Source organism: Heteronotia binoei, chromosome 8 (assembly GCF_032191835.1).
Source record: "Heteronotia binoei isolate CCM8104 ecotype False Entrance Well chromosome 8, APGP_CSIRO_Hbin_v1, whole genome shotgun sequence".
Taxonomy (NCBI): domain Eukaryota; kingdom Metazoa; phylum Chordata; class Lepidosauria; order Squamata; family Gekkonidae; genus Heteronotia; species Heteronotia binoei.
Window position 1 is genome coordinate 70,289,739 of NC_083230.1, and position 12,215 is coordinate 70,301,953.

The window sequence follows — 12,215 nt, forward strand, 5'->3', positions numbered from 1 at the left end:
CGGCAATAAGGTTTTAGTCGGCAGGAGCCCAGCACCAGCACTCCATGCCGGCCGCCATCTTGACTTTCCAGTCCACTTTTAGTGCATTAGGTGGGTTAAATCAGAAGCACTAGTGTGATCTTGTTTGAATCTTCCCTTCTTCTTTATAGCTCTTCTTGAAACATGTTACAAAATTTAGAGGCCTCTGTTAAATGCATCCAATCAGAGCAAAGCAACCAGTTTCCCACTGATGGCTCATTCCTGTTGTGAACTGCTTGCTGACAGCACGTAATGTCTGAATTGCACTGGAAGCTTCCCTTCTTCTTTAGAGCGCTTCTTGAAACATGTTACAAAATTTAGAGGCCTTTGTTAAATGCTTGGGACTGCAGTATTGCAGCTTTAACACTCTGCGCCATGCTAATGTAAAGTCCAATATGAAGTCCAATGTAAATTTTATCTGCAAAGTGCTGAGCAAACAGTCACAGCGGGCCACTGAGTTGGCCACCTCCTTCTGCAGGCCAAATTTCAACAGGCCTCTGACCACCCAAAACAGCTCTCCTGGCCTACACTGTGCATACCTAAGTGGTGGGAAATTGTTGTTTCTTTACCGCCATCACTACTACTGAGTATACTTTTAAATGAGTTTTCACCTGCATCCTATCAGACATAGCCAAAGTCTCCCTCCACCATCACTGTAACTGTCTCCTTTGTCTTTTCATCACTTGCAGCCCCTCAAAACACCAAAGAGCTACTTGGGCACTAACTCCTGAGAGAGGGTGCCTGAGAGTGATTATATGAACTGCCTGGATCATTTCCTCATTTCAGAGGTCAACCAGGACATCAACAGAAGCACCAATCATAATAACAGGAAAATCTCCTAGGGCTATCAGAAAGTCATTTGGATCCATCTGGCTCCAGGGGCAGATAATCTTACTATCTCTCCTACCCCTGCAGTCTTAGTATCCCTGTAAGTCTGTAAACCAAGGCAGGTACTGATCTGTCAATGACAAAGGAACCACTGTCAATTCCCCTACCCTGAGATCACATTCCTCCTGCTCAGACCAAAATTTATACCTCACCTTTCTCTCCAGTTGGGATTCAAAACAGCTTACATCACTGTATATCAATATGGTGTCCCTGACATACAGTATACTGGCCCATTTGTAAGCCCTATTTGGAGTAGTGACTAATTTTGACTATTATCATCTGTCTATTTGCTCACCCAGGGGCTAGGTTTTGAAATAATCGCCACCTGAACTTTTTAATTAGTAAATTGATCTGTCTGGTTTTATCTTTTAGCTAGTTGTTTTAGAAGTTATGTAATTGTTTTATTCGTGACTAGCCTTAAACCTGTGCTTCGCTAAGGCAACTGGTTACCTTAAAAAAAATTTGTTTTAGGTAGGTAGGGTGTTTTATTTTTGGAAGATTTATAAACTCAATCACCATACTCACTGTTATTTAAAAAAATGCCTATTCTGGTTTCAAGCTGACTTCCCCTTTTGGTCTGCACAACAACTGTGTGAGGTAGGTTAGGCTGAAAGTCTGTGAGTGGTCTAAAATCACAGCGTGGACCAAACCCAGAGGGAAGCAACAGCAGGGTATAATGACACAAAGTCCAGCCTGCAAAGCAGCCATTTTCTCCAGGGGAGCAGATCTATGCCATCTAGAGAGCAGCTGTAATTCTGAGTGATCTCCAGCCCTCACCTGGAGAGTGGCAACAATGATTCCCCAGGATGAAGTGGCTGGATTGGAGGGTGGAGTCTATGGCACTGTATCTTTCTGAGGTCCCACCCCTCCTCAAACCCCACCCTCTCCATGCTCCACTCCTCAAATCTCCAGGAATTTCTCAACCTATCTCCTTCCCAGCAGCAGTAACAATGTTCTGTAGAATAGCTGTAATTCTGAGTCATCTCCAGCCCTCATCTGGAGAGTGGCAACAATGATTCCCCAAGAGGAAGTGGCTGGTTTAGAGGGTGGAATCTGACATAGTATCTGCCTGAGGTCCCCAATGTGGAGTTGGCAACCCAATGTCCTGTCTGCAGTCTCTTTTAACTGATTTTTTAATCAGAACACAGAGCTCCACAGCTGATCAATCAAAGCAAGTGGTGTGTAAGCTAGCAGCAACCTGTCAGCAACACAGCACAGCTTTAGAAAGGTAGTCCACTGTGCAAGCACCAGTCGTTTCCAACTCTGGGGTGACATCGCATCACGTTTTCATGGCAGACTTTTTGTTACGGGGTGATTTGCCATTGCCTCCCCAGTCATCTACACTTTACCCCCAGCAAGCTGGGTACTTGTTTTACTGACCTTGGAAGGATGGAAGGCTTAGTCAAACCTTGAGCTGGCTACCTGAACCCAGCTTCCACCAGGATTGAACTCAGGTTCTGAGCAGAGCTTGGACTACAGTACTGCAGCTTACCACTCTGCAGCACAGGGCTCCTCAGCACAGCTTTACTCCCATGTAAAAACGCATTTTACCCCTTTTCGTCCTCTTAGGAGTGCAATTTCTAAAAATTACTTCTTAGTGGGTGCTGATGTCATGGAAGGAACGCACTCCCTGAATTTTGAGTTTCTAGGTCCAGGATTTTGGGCTGGGTGTTGAAAAGTCAGTCAGGATTCTTTCTTTCTTTCCTTTTCCTCTTCCGCCCTTTCATCTATCCATCCCACCCTGAGCCCGTTTCTTGAATGGTGAGATAGAAATGTGAAATATAAATAAATACATCATTTCCCCTCTCCCCCATTTTATTCTTATGACAACTCAAGAGGTAGATTACACTGACACAGAGGTCCCACTTACTTAACAAGCTTTAACATCAGAATGGGTCTCCCAAACTGGAGTGACAGTGTAACCACTATTCCACACTAGATCAGGTATAACAATACACCAGTCCAGCAATCTGTGGCTCATAGGAGAAGATACTCATGGAGGGAAACAGCTGCTTCAAGCACTCAGCCTTGCAAAGGATTCTGCTGTGCACAGGGGTGGAAAGAAAGTCTTTATGCATTACATACACCTAGAAATAAAAACATCTCAGACGTGAAGCAATTCTCCATGACAAACATTTTTCTATGCACAATACTTCCTATCAAGTTCTAAATTTTCACTGAGTTTGCAGTATTTTAGCCTACTGTGTAGGGCTGGTGGTATCCACTAATCAAAATGCTGCCCCCTCACATGTCCATGTTCCAGATAACCCAGGTATATCAGATGTTCAAATTTCATCTGCCAAAAGGACACACAAATATGTTTCCTGACATTTTGGAATTTCTGTTCACTGATCAGGAAATATTGAAGGGACTGAATCTTTATAGGCAGGATTTCATCTAACAAATTATATAAATAGTGTGGGCTAAATGAATAGCTGTAAAAAGATTGAAATGCTGCCTATTAGCGACCAAAGTCAACAACAATAATAAACATTTCAAAACAAACTGGAAATCAAATCAAGAATTACAACAATGTAAAGCAGTAAAAGTTTTATAAAATCAGCTAGTACCTGTGGAATAGTGAAACAGGGGAATACTAAAACCAATTTAACCTGGCACTTGAAACTAAGATTAGGCATCACCCTAAGGAGGCTGTCATGGAAGAGATCCTGCCAGAAGGTTGGTGTATACAGAAAAAGACTGTTGTTGTGCAGTGCAACCACATATGGGAATAAGGGTACAGCATGCCCGTTGTGGGATCTCCTCGGTAAAGAAGGTGAGGAAATTCCCTCCACCTTTAAAGAGTTCTTAATCTCAAATCAGCTATGCTGGGGAAAGGAGCTGGGACATGTTCGTATTCTTACCTGAGAGTAACAACGATTGTAGTTGCAGCAAGTGTAAGTTGGTAGCCCTTAGGGCTTTTTTAGAGTTGGAACACACAGGAATACAGTTCTGGCTGGCTTGGCAGCAGGGAATCTGGCCTAATATGGAAATGAGTTCCTGCTTGGCTTTTTGTAGAAAAGGCGCTGTGTGAAACAATGGTGATATCAGGAAGTGTGGCCTAATATGCAAATGAGATCCTGTTGGGCTTTTTCTATGAAAAAAAGCCCTGGTAGCCCTACTGGAGGAGAAGATACAGGGAACTGAGGCACATTTTCTGCGCTCCAGTTTATAATGGAAGGTAAAGATTTCTTGAATAGAACCCATAAAGTGCTCTTAAGAGAGCAAAAGGAGGACTCTGTTGCTAAGCAATTGGCTCCAAGATCTCCCCACAGATATTGAATTCTGGACCAAGGGCAACTTTCTCAACCCCCAAAAAGCTTGAAGGAGATTTCTCAGGCCTCCATACATGAAAGAACTTGAGCTTCTGCTTCCAAATATAGGAGAAGGCATGCACTGGTAATTGGAGATTCCCTACTCAGAGGGATAGAGTCCAAAGAGTGTCAACGGGACTTGTCTCGAGAGGAATGCTGTCTACGGGTGCATGCATGCAGGAAGTGACAGAAAGGGTAGGAAGACTCATCAAGCCCACGGATTATTATTCTTTCTTGCTGATTCATGTGGGAACAAATGATACTAACCAGCACAGCCTGAAACATATTAAAGAAGAAGATATTGGATTTATATCCCACCCTATACTCTGAGTCTCAGAGCGGTCACAATCTCCTTTACCTCCCCCCAACAACAGACACCCTGTGAGGTAGGTGGGGCTGAGAGGGCTCTTACAGAAGTTACCCTTTCAAAAACAACTCTGAGATAGCTATGGCTGACCCAAGGCCATTCTAGCAGCTGCAAGTGGAGGAGTGGAGAAACAAACCCGGTTCTCCCAGATAAGAGTCTGCACACTTAACCACTACACCAAACTGGCTCTCAGAGACTAAACGAGACTATGGGGCTCTGGGTTAGAAGGTGAAGGAGGTGGGAGTGTGTTTTCGTCAGTTCTTCCTGCCCATGGCTTAAGATGGGAAAGAAGAATATTGCAAATAAATGGCGTCATCAGGAAAGGTTTGGATTTTTGGAACATGGCTTATGTTTTCAAGCTGAAGCTCTTCTATCGAGAGATGGTTCGCACCTCACAAAAGTAGGGGAAAAGGTGTTTGATAAGAGCCTCCTAACCTAATACAAAGGGCTTAAACTAAATTGTATGCGGGATTGAGACAATAGTTCAAAGCCTAGTATGTTGCGAATAAATGGAGATAAGAATGCTAAAAAATTTCAGGGAGCGGTACATAGGCTAGGTAACATTAACTCGCAAGTACATAAGGAAACGAAAACCTCAGAGTGCATAAAACATGGATTCTGATGTCTCTACTCTAACGCAAAGGGTAAGGAAAACAAGCAAGAGGAACTGGAAGTCCGAATACTGGAAGGGGACTGTGACCTAATAGGCATTACTGAAACTTGGTGGGATGACACTCACAGTTGGAATATTAGGATTGAGGGGTACAACGTATTTAAAAGGGACAAATAAGGAGGCATAGCATTACACAGAAAGGAGGTATATACTTGTAAGGAAATACATGAATCTGAACATGACAGTTTAGTTGAGAGTTTCTGGGTAAAAATAAATGATGTAAGAAATAACAGTGATAGTATGGTGGGGGTCTGTTACTGACAATCAGGCCAGGCAGAGGACTTGGATGAGGTACTCTGTCCCGGAGCAGAGCACTCAGGCAGTAGAAACTAAGGGTGACAAACCAGGGACAGACACTAACCAAGTTCAAGTAGCCAAAAAGTCAGTCAAAAGTCACACAAGGGAGGCCAGCCAAGAATCCAGGGGACAAGATACAAGCAGGTCTGTGGGTCAAAGCCAGTAGTTCATTAATGATTTGGAGTTGGGAGTAAGCAGTGAAGTGGCTAAGTTTGCAGATGACACTAAATTGTTCAGGGTGATGAAAACCAGAGAGGATTGTGAGGCACTCCAAAGGGATGTTGAGGCTGGGTGAGTGGGCGTCAACGTGGCAGATGCGGTTCAATGTGGCCAAGTGCAAAGTAATGCACATTGGGGCCAAAAATCCTAGCTATAAATACAAGCTGATGGAGTGTGAACTGGCAGAGACTGACCAAGAGAAATCTTGGGGTCGTGGTAGATAACTCACTGAAAATGTCAAGACAGTGTACGATTGCAATAAAAAAGGCCAATGTCATGTTGGGAATTATAAGGAAGGAAGCTGAAAACAAATCAGCCAATATCACAATGGCCCTGTATAAATCGATGGTGTGGCCTCATTTGGAGTACTGTGTACAATTCTGGTCACCGCACCTCAAGAAAGATATTATAGCATTGAAAAAAGTGCAGAAAAGGGCAAATAGAATGATTAAAGGGTTGGAACACTTTCCCTATGGAGAAAGGTTAAAAACTTTTGGGGCTCTTTAGCTTGGAGGAACATCGACTGCGGGGTGACATGATAGAGGTTTACAAGATTATGCATGGGATAGAGAAGGTAGAGAAAGAAGTACTTTTCTCCCTTTCTCACAATACAAGAACTCGTGGGCATTTAATAAAATTCCTGAGCAGTCGGGTTAGAATGGATAAAAGGAAGTACTTCTTCACCAAAAGGGTGATCAACATGTGGAATTCATTGCCAGAGGAGGTGGCGGCTACAAGCATAGACAGCTTCGAGAGAGGAATGGATAAGCATATGGAGCAGAGATCCATCAGTGGCTGTTAGCCACAGTTTATTGTTGGAACTCTCTGTCTGGGGCAGTGATGCTCTGTATTCTTGTGCTTGGGGGGGACACAGTGGAAGGGCTTCTAGCCCTACTGGTGGACCTCTTGATGGCACTTGGATTTTTGGCCACTGTGTGACACAGAGTGTTGGACTGGATGAGCCACTGGCCTGATAAAAAATGGCTTCTCTTATGTTATGTTTTGAAATCACAAGAGGTATCAGGGTCATGTGTTGTGGTCGCGGCATCTCTGGAATGCTGACTAGATGCTCCCATGCTTGGGCTGTCAGAAGTGCCATGTTTTATGGGTAGCTCACAGTTAGGTCTTGTTGAACTTGCAAGGGAGCATTAGCCCCACATGCTTCTCCTGACTTGGTAAACACTGGGCTGCGAGGTGCACACTTTGTCTCCTCTCGAGGTGCTCCAAGCATGCCCATTATCTCCTGCGTTCCCCTGACTCTGGGGAAAGGGGAGATGAGGCAGCCTTCCCTGAATCCTGGGTCACTGGCTCACTGCCTGTCGGGGTTCCCTCCTCTGTGGTTTCAGTGCCCATGGGGCCAGGGTCCTCAATGTCCTTAGTAACTTCAGCAATTGGTGCCTGAGGGCCCACTTCTGTCACATCAGAGTCACTCTGATAGGGGTGGTAACAGACTCAGCTGGCCAGGCATCAGCTGCTGACCCACAACACACTCCTAGAATAGATTACTAAGTTCTCAAAGAGACAGAACAGATCATGGGAGATTTCAATTACCCAGATATCTGTTGGAAGTCTAATTCTACTAAAAACAAAAGGTCAAATTAATTTCTGACTTGTCTTGCTGATAACTTGATTTTCCAGAAAGTGGAGAAGGGAACAAGGGGACCTGCTATCTTGGATCTGATTCTCACCAACAGGGAAGAACTGGTTGATGATATGAAAGTAGTGGGCACCCTGAGTTGTAGTGACCATGTGATTTTGGAATTTACAGTCTTGGGGAAGGAAAAAGCTGCATGTAATGAGGCATATAGGTTGTGCTTCCAGAAAGCAAATTTTGGTAGACTTAAAGTTATGCTGCATAGAATCCCATGGCCAGAAGTACTTAAGGAGAAGGGAGTTCAAGAGGGGTGGGAATTTGTTAAAATTGAAATATTGAAGGCATAATCACAAGCAATTCATATGAAAAGGGAAAATGGGAGGAGCCCAAAGAAGCCAAGATGGTGCCATAAACTGCTCTTGAGAACTTGAGAAATAATAAAGGCTAATTTGGGAAATGGAAGAAGGGCCTTATAACCAAGGATGAATTTAACGAATAACCAGTTCTTGTAGAGAGAAAGTTAGGAAAGCTAAAGCTCAGTATGAGCTTAGGCTAGTGAGATACACTAAAAACAATAACAAAAAAAGTTCTTTTCGTATGTACAAAGTAAGAAAAACAGCAAGGACACGGTAGGTCAATTTCAGGGACAGAAAAGTAAAATTGTAACAGGTGATGAAGAGAGGGCAGAACTGCTAAATTCCCACTTTCCCTCAGTCTTCTCTTGTGAGGAAAAAGAAGCTCAATCTAGCTTCTGGCCTTCTAGGTCAGAGTGCTTCATGTTCAAATGATCCACTCCTCAATGAAGCTTTGTAAAACTCTTCTACAAAGATTGGTGATTTTATAATGACATACAGAGTATTTTTATTTCATCAGAAGAGTGGCTTTGTTTGCCAGAATACATTCCTATATAATTATTGTTTAACAAATAATTTAGCTACCAATGTGTAGTTTCAAAGTAACACCATTTATTTGCTATGAAAAAAGGTCCTGTCTAGATTATGGAGTTATTTTCTGGGCCCTTAAAGAGTCATAGTCCACTGATTGCCCTGCTTAACTATGAGTTCAGAGCAGGACAGATGCCTGCCAGTTGATTTCTCCTTAAGGCTCTCATGCCAAATCTAGACTCATTTTGCTTTACTGTTAGAAATACTTTCAGATTACTTTGCATCCATGTGACATGAACAGTAGAGCAAGTCACTGCAGACACAGGAAAATGATGGCTGGCTGATTTATTTTAGCTACCTCCATGCATATGGTCCCCATTTAATTAATTAATTTTTAATATTTTTTAAAATGTATTTAATTTATATCCCACCCTCCCCGCCTAAGGCAGGCTCAGGGCAGCTCATAGGTTAGGGACAAAAAATGATCAAACAAGATAAAACATCGATAATACATAAGACATAAAAACAATTTTAAAATATCAGTTAAAAACAATATAATAGATGCTAATACAATGATTCGTGATGCAGTTAAATTTCAATGGTAGCAGTATAACTGGATCATCAATATTAGATGTTCCAAAGGGACCCCAAATCGCCACAGCATGGCAGGAAGTCCAGAATGATGTTAAGTTCTGGTTTATGGGCCTAGTGGAAGAGTGCTGTTTTACAGGCCCTGCGGAACTGTGGGAGCTTCCAGATACTGCAACCCAGGCATTTCCTGACCTACCATAGCTGCTCATTCTCCTAACCTCTCCTCTTCTAGTAGTTAAATAGGACTCTGTACTACTTGTTACTGCTGATATGGAAAGCACAGTAAAAAATCCGAATAATCTCTTTGTAGGCTTTCTGCAGCTTGTAAGTAATAAAAGACACCTGAAATTGGAAGAACAATGTATGCATGACCTGTAGAATTATACTACTTGCAACACACTGCAGGATACAGTACTTTCATTTCTGTTTCACTGTAGGGTTGCCATCATTGTTGGAGAAGGAAACTTTGTCCCTTTAATAGAGAACGCGTGGAAATGGGCAGGTGAAACTTTTCATGGCAGAGATAAATAACATTTCATTACACCTACAAACAATAACAGTTTTCCTCCAGGCAGCTGGCAATCCTAATTTTATTTTAAGGCATGTACCTTAAACCTTAGTAGCAACCTGGTTCTCCAGACAAATTCCATCTGGAGGTTAGGAAAGTCATAAAACAGCAGGGTGTACAGCTCCTCTATCTGTGAGAATAGAGGGAGAAAGGAAATGTGTCTGTCAAATATGGATAAACTTTTATTAGAGCCTGTATCAGAGATGGAAGTAATAAAGTACACAGGTAGCCAAAGCACTATGTCAGATAAATATTTGGGAAGGGAGAAGTCTATTTAGAAACCTATATGGCCTGCTTCCATTCCCTAAGAAGCAATGGTCCCAAGCAATCATAACAAACCCATTACCCAAGCCTCTAAGGAGTGTCCTTAATTAGTTACTCCTTAGCATGGAGAATATTCCCCCAGAATATTCTACAGCTGAGAGAAGAAGCACAGTCCCATGAACTATATTTAATAGCAAGTTGTGAACAAAATTTGATCTGTCAGTTAATTAACTGCATAACCTAAAAATACACACAGTGAACGTAAGAAAAAAAAAGTCACATTCCTTTAAAGACAGATAAAAAGCATACCCTTTGCTTTCACTATCTAGCAGAATATATCACCAGACAGGACTAGCTTTCCCTGATCTGTCAAACAGAAGGTGGTAGCCAGACAGCACATACTAGAGCACACTCTTTTATACCACAGAAGGCAGATCCAAATAACATGAACTTCAGTCAACATTAAATACAAATACAAATGTATAGGAAGAAGGGAGGCAGGGGAGAATCTATCCCACCAAATCACAGGAGATAATAGGTGGTTACTATACTCGCAAGTAAAAAAAATAATTAAAATACAAGTTGATTCAAGAGTAGACGGCTCGCATGGCGGAACACCCCTTCACCAGAAGTTATTCCAAGAAAGCTAGTAGGAGGAGACATTAGACTTCCCACTTCTACGCGTAAAATATTAGATTTTCGGGGAACTCTCCTCAGGGCTAACAGTGGAATATTCAGATCTTGAGCGCTCCCACTCGAGATGACCAAACAGCCACAGGCTACTTCATCAGCTGCCAGAAGTCTATATTTAAGCAAGGGCCGGGTCGCGTCGTCACCGCAGAGCGCGGCCCAACAAGTCCGCTGTCAGTTGCTCACACAAAATGGCTGCTGCGGCTGCCGAGAGCCAGGCTACGAAGCCTCCGCCCGCCCCAAAGCAACGCGAATAAGGCCTGAGGGCCGGGCGACGCGGCTTCCACTGCCCCGCCATCACACATCCACGCTACAGCGAGGGCGAGGCCTGCAAAGAGAAGCAGGCCTGGGGGCGCGGCCAGGATCCGGGGAGGGGAGAGACAAGCCTTTCCTGTGGGTGAAAGGTCAGGGGGGCGGCGGCAGGAGGAGCCGTGGCTGCCGCCACATGGGGGAATGTTGCCCCTCGTCCTCCACAAGAACACGGAACACGCCTATGAGAGGTGGGATATGAAGGCACCACCAACCGAGGCTGTAGTAGCCCGCAAGGCCTCGTACGAAGCCAGGCAAGAAGTACTTCGACCACCGCCCCCCATCACCTCCTCCTTCCAGTTCTCCTACCTGACAGGCGCAACAGCTTTTGCAGGGGAGGGGGTTGTTTGTCAGCGGCGGCTCTGGATCTGGGGGGGGGGTCAGAGTTCGTGACCCCCGCCCCTTACGTTCGGTGCTGTCCCGTCTCGCGTGGCGTTCGCCTCCCCCCTCCCCTTTCCTCCGCAGTCGCCGCCGCCGCTACCGCCACGGTTGCGCTTGCGCAAAGTGAGTCCATCATAGTGGAGGCGGAGCGAATGTCACCTTCGTGCAAGACGGGTAAAGGAGGGGAGGAACAGAAGCGACAAAGCCATTCAACCTTCCGGGGCGGGAGAGGAAAACTTGTTTTGCACGTAGCCGAGGAAGGTCCCAAGAACGCCCGCTCGAAACGGCGTTTAAAAGGGCCGGGGCGAGAGGTGGCGTTCGTCTGTTGAACTAAGCTCAGGCTGTTTTCAGACTGAATTGCTGGAGACTGAAGCGGGGAATAGAACCTGAGGAGGATGGAATTTGAGGGAGCGGAAGGACCCCAGCGGGATACAATGCAACCAGTCCAAGCTGAGTTAGCATGAGCTGCTGGCTCACAGATTTTTAGCCTCCAGCTCACAGATTTTTGTCTTAGCTCAGGAAGGATGACCCCAGAGCAGAATAATTTATGCAGTAGCTCACAACTTTAATGCCAGTAGCTTACAAAGTAGAATTTTTGCTCACAAGACTGCAGCTTAGAGAGAACAGACAACCCTCTAAACCAGGGGTGTCGAACTAATTTGTAAAGACGACTGGATCTAACATAACTTAGAACTTGTCAGGCTGGGCCATGTGTGTCATAAGATGCAATACCAGGTAGCAGAGAGATAAACTTTATAAATGACACAGACAAGCACAATTTTTTTTTTAAAAAAAACCAACTTAAAACATGCTTAAAATATTAGCACTCTTGTAATATTCTTTTTATCTCTGATAACTGACACCTCTTGCTCTGAATTATTGCATCAAAATCTGGAGACAATGTCTGTCCTGTAGTCATCTTAAGTATGCTGCTCAGGTGTGTATCTGCAAGTTACCTACTTTTGATTTACTGGCATTCATTACAGAAATCTCATGATAAATGCTTTGAGCCTAGGGCTCAGAGAAAAAAATATGAAATGCCTGGGCATTGCAAGCTTATGTACATAAATTGTTTCGTGTGCTAGTCAGCCAATGGAGAAAATAGAACCTTTGCTCTGTAGCTTAATTGATGACGCCTGGCAAAGCAAGCAGATAACA

At 44.0% G+C, this 12,215-nt stretch overlaps 1 protein-coding gene across 3 annotated transcripts in view; it reads right to left on the reverse strand.

Moving 5' to 3' along the window:
- NR2C1 (nuclear receptor subfamily 2 group C member 1) overlaps positions 1-11,184 on the reverse strand; it is an 80,135-nt gene extending 68,951 nt beyond the window's left edge. For all 3 annotated transcript variants that reach the window (XM_060245197.1, XM_060245195.1, XM_060245196.1), the window contains exon 1: positions 10,986-11,184. The gene's annotated coding sequence lies outside the window, so the exon portion shown is untranslated. The remainder of the gene's footprint in view (positions 1-10,985) is intronic.
- Between the last annotated feature and the right edge of the window lie 1,031 nt (positions 11,185-12,215).